Source organism: Hevea brasiliensis, chromosome 1, assembly GCF_030052815.1.
Source record: "Hevea brasiliensis isolate MT/VB/25A 57/8 chromosome 1, ASM3005281v1, whole genome shotgun sequence".
Classification (NCBI taxonomy): domain Eukaryota; kingdom Viridiplantae; phylum Streptophyta; class Magnoliopsida; order Malpighiales; family Euphorbiaceae; genus Hevea; species Hevea brasiliensis.
This window is the reverse complement of record NC_079493.1, coordinates 98,402,303-98,414,612: the sequence shown is the minus strand read 5'-3', so window position 1 is coordinate 98,414,612 and position 12,310 is coordinate 98,402,303.

Below are 12,310 nucleotides of genomic sequence, written 5' to 3'. Positions count from 1 at the left end.
GAGGAGAAAAGGAAAGAATTGAGGAAGTGGAACTCCAAAGTTGTGGTAAGAATTTAAATTGGAATTTTTAGTTTAAAACACATGTTTTGAGTTAATTCAACTTAGATTTCAACTTAAAAATCAAAACAAAACAATTATTGAGGAACCAAATAGAAATTCGTCCAACTAGGGTTAGGGTTTGAAATGAAGGAGTTTGAAGTCTTTGAATGGTTATTTGAGGTGAATTAGGTGTGTAGATCATGAATGTACACTTTGAATTGCATTAGATTGAGCTTCGTATGTAGCTAGGGTTTTGATCATTTGAAAAATTAAAAGAAAATTTTGAGAATTGGGAAAATGATGTTATTTACCTTATTCGAGTTGAGAAATGGTCAATTGAAACTATTTGTGGTGTGTATGAATTGTTGGAAACAAGTTTAAATTCAGATTGGAGAGGATCAATCTGCAGGTAGCATGACCTAGGTCCTTTTCAGGGACCAAAACTGAATATTTACCAATCCAATTGGTGTGAGGCTAATTGGGAATGAAACTAAACAAAAATGACACATTTTTCATTTAAGAATCATGCCCAGAAAGTGACCATAACTTAGTGAACAATTAGGTTAAATCCGGATTGGGCACACTGATGTGTATAAAAATGACCAAATGAACAATAGTTACATAAATGACCATAACTTGGTCTAGAGAGGTCCAAATGACCTGAATTATTACCAGTTGAAAGCTAAGACATAGCCCCACAACTTTCATGAAGAAAACAAACCCAAATTTTGATCATAACCTGTTTGAAAATCCACCTATAGTCAACCACAAAAGTTGCCAAAATCCAGAATTTGCCCAGAATTCTGGGTAACCCTAAATCCGGCCAGCCATATTCAAATGGCTATAATTTAGGCTACAAAACTCTAAATAGAGTGATTCAAAAAGGGAAATAAATTTAAGACAATAAGGAATAACTTCTATGAAGAAAACTTAGTCAAATTATCACAGCAACATGACTAATGAAACAGTGCAAAACTGAACACCAAAACTAAAAATTTAAAATTTGTGCCTAAGGGACTTAAAGTTTGAGAAAATAACCAAAACCAATAAATTGGGTAACCAAAATGTGATATGTGGGTGAAATTAGAATTCCCATACCTATTAAGCATTAAAAAGTCAACAAATTGACTTGAATGGTGTCGTAAATAGTAACCCCGAAATAGAAATTTCAAAGAATGTCAAATTAAGCATATTAAAATTAGATTTGAAATTATTTTTGGACTTATGATAATTTATGGTACTGAAACACTGTGAAATTATGTGTTTCAGTGGAAAAGAATACCGAGAAAGAGCCTGAAACATCGAGTCAGGGCCAAGAGGTGACTCGTATAAGGTTTGTGCACAACATAGAATTTCTGTAAATTTTCTTCTGCAAATTATTTTTAATGAATTGAGATTTTAAATTATGACTCAATTCTATTGAAATGTTTATTATGCTTTTGACTTAAATTGTTGAAAGTTTACTTGTATGTATTTGAAATGGCAATAAATGTTTAGTAAATTGCTAAGACAGTTTTGAAACCATAGATGTTACCATATATTTGAATGTCTCACTAGCATGACTAGTGAAAGAAATTAGTTTTGAATTTTGATTCCTTCTCTGGCTGAAGTGTTGAGGTGTGTACCAATAGAAGAAGAAATTGAATGGGTACCCATATATTTGAGCTAGCTAGCCTTGTGATTTCTCATAAGCCTCCAACTATTGAGATAAATATGTTTCAAATGGCATGATATAACTGTTTGTTTTTATGAAATTGTTTTGAGATTTCCTAAATGAAATTGTTTGGATTAAAAGTTTATAAATCATGTTTTGTATCTGTTTCTCATATTCAGTTCAGTTTTTGAATAAATGTGATTTGAATTATGCATAAACTGTTATTTTAGTATGTTGTGCACCACTAAGTCATAGTACTCAGCGATGGTTGTTATTGCTGTCGCAGATATAGAGACTAGAGGAGTAGCAGAGTGAACTGCTGAGGACCTTGGAGCCACAATCCTGAAGTTCTGTCGGATATATTTTATACCCTGATTGTAATATTTATTTTGATGTATATAAATATATGAACATGTATAAATTGGTCATGAGCAGTTGTATAAAGTTTATAATAATATCATTTTGGATTTGCTAATGTAAAGTGGTTAATAAATATAATTTGTTTTTACTTTAATGAAAAATGAAAGGAAATATTGAGTTGTGAATTATTGATTTGAATTTTGGAGTTTGAGAAATGATGATTTGAATTTTGGAGTTTGAGAAATCATATCAGTGCATATAATCTTTCGACCTGAGATAGCACAGTTATCTTGTATATAGGTAGTTTGAGTTTGATACTGCTTTCATACTTGTACTGTGTATGGGTATATGGGCATGTGTTGGCTCCTACTAGTTATATATGGAGGTAGGTGTTGATCAAGATGGAATCTGTTCCTCTAAGTAAATAGAGATAAAATCCTATGTTCATTTAATTGTTCTTGATGTTTCAAGTTCCTGGCCAGGACAAATAGATTTATTCAGAAAAGAGTTTCTGATGAGAAAATTTTTTTCATCAAGAACTGGAATTAAAAGAGAACATAATATTCATAGCAAATGGAGTTTGACATAAACCATGACTCCAGCTTGAGTTGGGATTTTGTAACAGAGAGATTCTAGTGCATGGTAACATATGATTATAGGTTCATTTAAGGTAAACCTTATTACTAATTGGATGGCCATTGCATGTTATGCTAGGTGTTAACCATGGTCTATGAGGTTCATAAAATGATTTAGAGAAATCATTTATGGTAAGAAAGAGTTCTGATGATATTAAGAGTTGATATCATGTCTCATTGCCAATTAGTGATGAGCCTAGTAAGTCACACATATACACAAGTTATCACCTATTTAAATATGATTTAATTAATTAATTAAAGAGTTTAATTGATTAATTAAATAGGTTTGGTTTGCAATTAAATTGCAAAGTCCCTAGCATGACTTGAAACCAAATCTTGATTATTGGATGTATAGTATAAGTTAACTTTATATTTAAAGTGTTTAAATATGAATTTAATTAATGAGAAATTAATTTATAGAGATTAATTAATTAATTTATGTTTGATATAAATTAGAAGAAGAAAAATAATTATTTTGGGTTAAGAACTCAAAATTAAGATATAGGGGCATTTTGGTCATTTCACAATGTGACACGTGGCACCATGAGACGGTGACACATGGGATTACACATAAGCTTGCCAAATGCTTTTTAATCATGTAAGATGATTAAAATCAAGATTAAATATAGGTTTGACACTTGGCACAATGTGATTGGGTCACTTAAACCTAGAGCTAATCAAAGGGTGACATGTGGCAAGGGTTTAATGTGTTAACCTAGCTATATACGTGTTGTTATGAAAAAAGAAAAACAACCAGCAGCCACTTCTCTCCTTTGTCATGCCATTTTGAGGCTCTCCATCTATTCTTCTTCATCTCTCATCAATTCAAAGAGATTAGCCATCAATCTCTTGGATTAAGAATACTAGAAATTGTTTCTAGTGTCCTGTTTACATCTCTAATATCTTAAAAGGCAGAACTTGAATTTCTAATTAATAGAAAAAGCTTTAGAAGCTGTTCAAGGGTTGCCATAGGTGTTCTTGGTGTAGACAAGCTAGAGGGACAACATTTGGTGTCCTGAAGATAAATATCAAAAGCGCAGACACGCTGCAGTGCATCAAGAGGTTAGTGTAATCGTTCTTGATTTAATCTAGAGTTCTAAAATTAATCTGATTAATTTTAAAATCTTAAATGGCAAATACAGATCCAAAAACATATTAAAAGAGTTTTAATATGTTGTTTATCATTGAAATCAAATAGATAAAAATAAATCTTGTATGATGCATGTGACCCTAGGTGAAATTTTTTGAATTCAATGGTATAAACTTGTGTTTTTCACGCTTTCGTTCCTTCAATTGGTATCAAAGCCACTATATTTGCCATTTAGATTGATGTTTATATGATTTAATTGTGTTTTTGATCATGAGATCAAAAGTTCATTGCTGGTTGCAAAGCCAAGGTGGCGGCACAAATGATGAACACCATGATGCGCATGGTTGATGCACCACAATAGTGTGCAAAGGTAAATGGATGGTGAATATGCAATTGTTGTATGATCTAAGATCCATTTTATGTCTAATTAAATTGTTTAATTAGAATTTTTATCACACAATTAAATTATGATTCAAATCAGAATTTTAAAAATTGTTTGAATGTGATTCAAATCTGAATTTTAAAAGTTGTTTGAATGTGATTCAAATCTGAATTTTTAAAGTTGTTTGAATCATATTTAAATCTAATTTTTTAAAATTGATTGAATAAAATTCAGATCTGATTTTTTAAAAAATGTTTGAATGTGATTCAAATCTGATTTTTTAAAAAATGTTTGGATGTGATTCAAATCTGAATTTTTAAATTTGTTTGAATGAGATTCAAATCTGAATTTTTAAATTTATTTGAATCATATTCAAATCTGGATTTTTAAGTTGAATATGAGATATTCAATTTAATTTAAGTATGTATGTCTTATTTAATTGTTAAATAGTGATATGCATGATGGATGATCATGGACTATAAAAGACCAATGTGATTGGATTTATTTCTTTTATGTTTCTTTAGGATTGTAAATTAATTAATTTATTTTAATTTATTTTGGGCATGTATTATTAAGTTTGTAATAATTTTTGGGTTGTAATTTCATTTATTTAAGTTCTTGTAAATTCGCCTTGGTATGCCAAGGATTACTATATAATATTGGATTGCAAGAAGTTCAAGGAGGTCAAAAGCATTGGTGGGACCAATGGGAGGAATTCAAGATCAAGTGTTGATTATGTACTCCTTTAGCAACTCTTGTAAAATGAATGAATGAAATGCACCTAGGAATGCCCTGATTCAATTCTTGGTGGCTCAGAATTGAATCCCTTAGAAAGTCCATGATCATACCATATTTATTGCTTATCTATGAATGCATGAGATGTATGGGAATGTATGCTATTATATGATATATACATGCTAATTGGATAATGTGCAAAGTGAGACCTTAATAGTAATTAGAATGACCATAAAATCTTCCAAACAAATGATTAAGTTGGAAATGCTATAATTAAAGTAATTATAACATAGGCCCTCCATTGGGGCAATTATTTTAAGAAATTTTAAATAGTTGCATAAGATGCAATTAATTTAAGAGATTTTCTTAAGAATAATTGTTAAGCATGAGATGTTGTAAATATGTAAATAGTTTAGTGGCCAATATTGGATGTACATGAGGACATTAAAATTATTTGCATAATTACTGGCTCAATGGGATCAACTTAACTGATGCAAGATAAGTCAATAATGGATGTATCTGAGATTTTGAGCATTAGGGGCTAGGTAAAGGATTGAACCTCACATGAGATGTGATGGGCAAGGAGTTGCTTACTTATAAGAATTGTAATTCCAATAATGGATGTACCTCAGGATGATCAATAGAATTATAATAATTCAATCACCCACTAGAAATCCATCCAACTAAGATTTCCGTTTTCTACTTTGGAAGTGTAGGATTCGCTAAGTTAGTGGGAGGACCAATTTGATTAAAAAACCATAATTATTTTGGTTAATTACATGATACAGTTACTAATTAATCTGGTTATTTTTTGCAGTTAATTTTCTGATAAAAATGAGCACAGAACAACCACCACCATCTAATATCCTTGCAAGCATATTTGATCGCAATAGGTTGACAGGACCTAATCTGTCTGATTGGCTAAGAAATTTGAAACTTGTCCTGAACCTTGAACATATAGGATATGTTCTTGGTCCCTTACCTCCAGAGGCCACACAAGAGGAACATGAAACTTTGGATAAGTGGAAGGAGCATGATATGAGAGCTAAGTGTTACATGCTTGCTTCCATGAGTAATGAGTTACAAAAGCAGCATGAGAACATGTTGAGTGCGAGTGAGATCCTCCTTCACCTACAAGAGTTGTATGGTGAGCACAACAGGAATGCTAGGTATGAGATATCTAGACAGCTATTCCGTATGAGGATGTCTGAGGGACAGAATGTTGGGGATCATGTCCACAAGATGATTCGGCTAATTGAGTAGTTTGAACATCTTAACTTCAACATGGATTTCCAACTACAGATGGATTTGATCCTTCAGTCCCTTCCTGAGTCTTTTGCGAATTTTGTGACAAATTTCCATATGACTCAACAGGAATGCACCTTAGCTGGTTTACTCAACATGCTGGTTATTGCCCAAAAGAATATGCCAGCCAATAAAGGAAAAGAGGTAGCTTTGATTGCATCTTCTTATGCTGGAAAGTCCTGTTAGTAGTATGCCCTAGAGCATATCATTTAGTATGTATCTTGTACATAATTTTATTAATAAAAGGCATTTCCACTTTTCCGTTTACATAATATATTTATGTGTAATAGAAAAGGTCCATTGATATTTTGTTAGAAATATTATTCTTAAGTTGTTAAGAATATGAGTGACAATATTTCTAGCACAAAGTATCATAAATAGGTTCACAATCGAGGATACTTCATAATAAGGACATGACTTATCCAGAAAGATTGTATTCATGTTTGTTCCCAAGTTATTTATATGAGATATAAATAAGATGGAATGGTGAGTCTCATGCCATATAACAAACATGATAGGCACTTATACATGATAAGTAGGCCGAACCAGTGACACTTATGACAAGCACATGGAGTTTACTCTTGTCAATGTTTTGTCATAAATCATATCAGTGCATATAATCTTTAGACCTGAGATAGCACAGTTATCTTGTATATAGGTAGTTTGAGTTTGATACTGCTTTCATACTTGTACTATGTATGGGTATATGGGCATGTGTTGGCTCCTGCTAGTTATATATGGAGGTAGGTGTTGATCAAGATGGAATCTGTTCCTCTAAGTAAATAGAGATAAAATCCTATGTTCATTTAATTGTTCTTGATGTTTCAAGTTCTGGCCAGACAGAGATAGATTTATTCGTAAAAGAGTTTCGATGAAAAAATCTTTTAATCAAGAACTGGAATTAAAAGAGAACATAATATTCATAGCAAATGGAGTTTGACATAAACCATGACTCAAATTTGAGTTGGGATTTTGTAATGAGAGATTCTAGTGCCTGGTAACCTATGACTATAGGTTCATTTAAGGTAACCCTTATTACTAATTGGGTGGCCATGGCATGCTATGCTAGGTGTTAACCATGGTCTATGAGGTTCATAAAATGATTTAGAGAAATCATTTATGGTAAGAAAGAGTTCGATGATATTAAGAGTTGATATCATGTCTCATTGCCAATTAGTGATGAGCCTAGTAAGTCACACACATACACAAGTTATCACCTATTTAAATATGATTTAATTAATTAATTAAAGAGTTTAATTGATTAATTAAATAGATTTGGTTTGCAATTAAATTGCAAAGTCCCTAGCATGACTTGAAACCAAATCTAGATTATTGGATGTGTAGTATAAATTAAATTTATATTTAAAGTGTTTAAATATGAATTTAATTGATGAGAAATTAATTAATAGAGATTAATTAATTAATTTATATTTGATATAAATTAATTAGAAGAAGAAAATAATTATTTTGGGTTAAGAACTCAAAATTAAGACACGAGGGCATTTTGGTCATTTTGCAGTGTGACACGTGGCACCATGAGATGGTGACACATGGCATAACACATAAGCTTGCCAAATATTTTTAATCATGTAAGATGATTAAAATCAAGATTAAATATAGGTTTGACACTTGGCACAATGTGATTGGGTCACTTAAACCTAGAGCTAATCAAAAGGTGACATGTGGCTAGGGTTTAATGTGTTAACCTAGCTATTTAAGTGGGGTTATGAAAGAAAACACAACCAGCAGCCTCTCCTCTCATATGTCACGCCACTTTGAGCCTCTCCAGCTATTTCTCTTCATCTCTCATCAATTCAAAGAGATTAGCCATCAATCTCTTGAATTAAGAACACTAGAAATTGTTTCTAGTGTCCTGTTTGCATCTCTAATCTCTTAAAAGGCAGAACTTGAATTTCTAATTAATAGAAAAGGCTTTAGAAGCTGTTCAAGGGCTGCCATAGGTGTTCTTGGTGTGGACAAGCTAGAGGGACAACATCTGGTGTCCTGAAGACGAATCTCAAAGGCGCAGACACGCTGCAGCATATCAAGAGGTTAGTGTAATCGTTCTTGATTTAATCTAGGGTTCTAAAATTAATCTGATTAATTTTAAAATCTTAAATGGCAAATACAGATCCAAAAACATATTAAAAGAGTTTTAATATGTTGTTTATCATTGAAATCAAATAGATAAAAATAAATCTTGCATGGTGCATGTGACCCTAGGTGAAAATTTTTGAATTCAATGGTATAATATTGTGTTTTTCACGTTTCCGTTCTTTCAATTGGTATCAGAGCCACTATATTTGCCATTTAGATTGTTGATTATATGATTTAATTGTGTGATTTGATCATAAGATGATTGATTCATTGCTGGTTGGATTAAGAGGTGTGGCGTCACACATGGTGAAGCCACCAATGGTGGCGGCAACAATGGTTCCATGGGTGATTCAAGGTTTGGCTTTTAATTCTGCAATTGTTGTATGATCTAAGGCCTATTCTTTGACTAATTAAAGTGTTTAATTAGTTGTTTTAATCACACAATTAAATTATGATTCAAATCAGAATTTTAAAAAAAATGTTTGAATGTGATTCGAATCTGAATTTTAAAAGTTGTTTGAATGTGATTCAAATCTGAATTTTTAAAGTTGTTTGAATCATATTTAAATCTGATTTTTTAAAATTGATTCAATAAAATTCAGATCTGATTTTTTAAAAAATATTTGAATGTGATTCAAATCTGATTTTTTAAAAAATATTTGAATGTGATTCAAATCTGAATTTTAAAAGTTGTTTGAATGTGATTCAAATCTGAATTTTTAAAGTTGTTTGAATCATATTTAAATCTGATTTTTTAAAATTGATTCAAGAAAATTCAGATCTGATTTTTTAAAAAATATTTGAATGTGATTCAAATCTGATTTTTTAAAAAATATTTGAATGTGATTCAAATCTGAATTTTTGAAGTTGATTGAATGTGATTCAAATCTGAATTTTTAAATTTGTTTGAATGAGATTCAAATCTGAATTTTTAAATTTATTTGAATCATATTCAAATCTGGATTTTTAAGTTGAATATGAGATATTCAATTTAATATAAGTATGTATGTTTTATTTAATTGTTAAATAGTGATATGCATGATGGATGATCATGGACTATAAAAGACCAATGTGATTGGATTTATTTCTTTTATGTTTCTTTGGGATTGTAAATTAATTTATTTTAATTTATTTTGGGCATATATTATTAAGTTTGTAATATTTTTGGGTTGTAATTTCATTTATTTAAGTTCTTGTAAATTCGCCTTGGTATGCCAAGGATTACTATGTAATATTGGATTGCAAGAAGTTCAAGGAGGTCAAGAGCATTGGTGGGACCAGTGGGAGGAATTCAATATCAAGTGTTGATTATGTACTCCTTCAGCAACTCTTGTAAAATGAATGAATGAAATGCACCTAGGAATGCCCTGATTCAATTCTTGGTGGCTCAGAATTGAATCCTTAGAAAAGTCCATGATCATACCATATTTATCGCTTATCCATAAATGCATGAGATGTATGGGAATGTATGCAATTATATGATATATGCATGCTAAATGGATAATGTGCAAAGTGAGACCTTAATAGTAATTAGGATGGCTATAAAATCTTCCAAACAAATGATTAAGTTGGAAATGGTATAATTAAAGTAATTATAACATAAGCCCTCCATTGGGGCAATTATTTTAAGAAATTTTAAATAGTTGCATGAGATGCAATTAATTTAAGAGATTTTCTTAAGAATAATTGTTAAGCATGAGATGTTGTAAATATGTAAATGGTTTGGTGGCCAATATTGGATGTACCTGAGGACATTAAAATTATTTGCATAATTACTGGCTCAATGGGATCAACTTAACTAATGCAAGATAAGTCAATAATGGATGTACCTGAGATTTTGAGCATTAGGGGCTAGGTAAAGGATTGAACCTCACATGAGATGTGATGGGCAAGGAGTTGCTCACTTATAGTTTATTGTAATTCCAATAATGGATGTACCTGAGGATGATCAATAGAATTATAAGAATTCAATCACCCACTAGAAATCCATCCAACTAGGATTTCCGTTTTCTACTTTGGAAGTGTAGGATTCGCTAAGTTAGTGGGAGGACCAATTTGATTAAAAGACCATAATCATTTTGGTTAATTACATGATACATTTACTAATTAATCTGGTTATTTTCTGCAGTTAATTTTCTGATAAAAATAAGCACAAAACAACCACCACCATCCAATATCCTTGCAAGCATACTTGATCACAATAGGTTGACAGGACCTAATCTATCAGATTAGCTAAGAAATTTGAAACTTGTCCTGAACCTTGAACATATAGGATATGTTCTAGATTCAAATGTTCCTGGTCCCTTACCTCCAGAGGCCACACAAGAGGAACATGAAACTTTGGACAAGTGGAAGGAGCATGATATAAGAGCTAAGTGTTACATGCTTGCTTCTATGAGTAATGAGTTCTGAAGCAACATGAGAACATGCAGTGCAAGTGAGATCCTCCTTCACCTACAAGAGTTGTATGGTGAGCACAAAGAGAATGCTAGGTATGAGATATCTAGACACTATTCCGTATGAGGATGTCCGAGGGATGTAATGTTGGGGATCATGTCCACAAGATGATTCGGCTGATTGAGCAGTTGGAACATCTTGACTTCAACATGGATTTCCAACTACAAACGGATTTGATCCTTCAATCCCTTCCTGAGTCTTTTGGGAATTTTGTGATAAATTTCCATATGACTAAACAGGAATGCACCTTAGCTGAATTACTCAACATGCTGGTTATTGCCCAAAAGAATATGCCAGGCAATAAAGAAAAAGAGGTAGCTTTGGTTGCATCTTCTTCTGCTGGAAAGTCCAACAAGAAGAAAGGCAATAAGAAAAAGAAACCTCAGATTCCTGGTCCTTCCAAGAAAATAGCTAAACAGAAAAGGAAGACTAAAGCTGATGAAGGCAAAGGAAAGTGTTTCCACTGCCAACAGGAAAGTGTTTCCATTGCCAATAGGAAAGTGTTTCCATTGCCAGTAAGAAAGTGTTTCCACTGGCCAGAGTATAGCAATCTGAATGAATGCAATGCCATGGTGAAAACCAACTCAAGTTCAAAATATATTTGGCACTTAAGGTTATGTCATGTTGCAGAAGATAGGATTGCAAAATTGGAGAAAATGGGGATTCTATCCTCATTGGGCTCTAAGCCTACTCCAACTTGTGAATCTTGCCTTCAGAGCAAAATGACTAGATCATCCTTTATTGGACAGGGGCTAAGAGCTGAAAATATTTTAGAGCTAATACATAGTGATGTATGTGGTCCATTTAAAGAAATGGCTAGAGGGGGTTTTCATTATTTTATTACCTTTACTGATGATAAATCAAGGTTTGGGTATTTGTATTTGATGAAATACAAACATGAATCTTTTGAAAAGTTTAAGGAATTTAAATCTGAAGTAGAAAATCAAACAGGAAAAAGTATTAAAGCTCTTCGATCATATCGTGGAGGTGAGTACTGAATTTGATGAATACTTGAGAGAGCATGGCATTGTTTCTCAGCTGACTCCTCCAGGAACGCCACAGCTGAATGGTGTATCTGAAAGGAGAAATCGTACCCTATTGGATATGGTACGTAGTATGATGAGCTATACTGATATGCCAATCTCCTTTTGGGGATTTGCATTAGAATCAGCTTTATATATTCTGAATAGGATTTCATCAAAATCAGTTTCTTCCACACCTTATGAGATATGGCATGGAAGAAAACCAAGTCTTAAGCATGTTAAGATTTGGGGTTATCCAGCTTATATCAAAAAGCTGAACACTGATAAATTGGAGACCAGATCAGAAAAAGGTCGATTTGTTGGATATCCAAAAGATAGTTTTGGATATTATTTTTATTTGCCTACTTCACAAAAGGTTGTGATAAGTAGAGATGCCACATTTCTTGAACAACAGTTTGTTCAAGAAGGAGACAAAGGAAGTCAAATAGAGTTAGAATTGGAGAATTCTGACCAACCAATGCATCGATGGATATAGATCCATCTAGTCAACCTATACCCATTGATGAAACATCT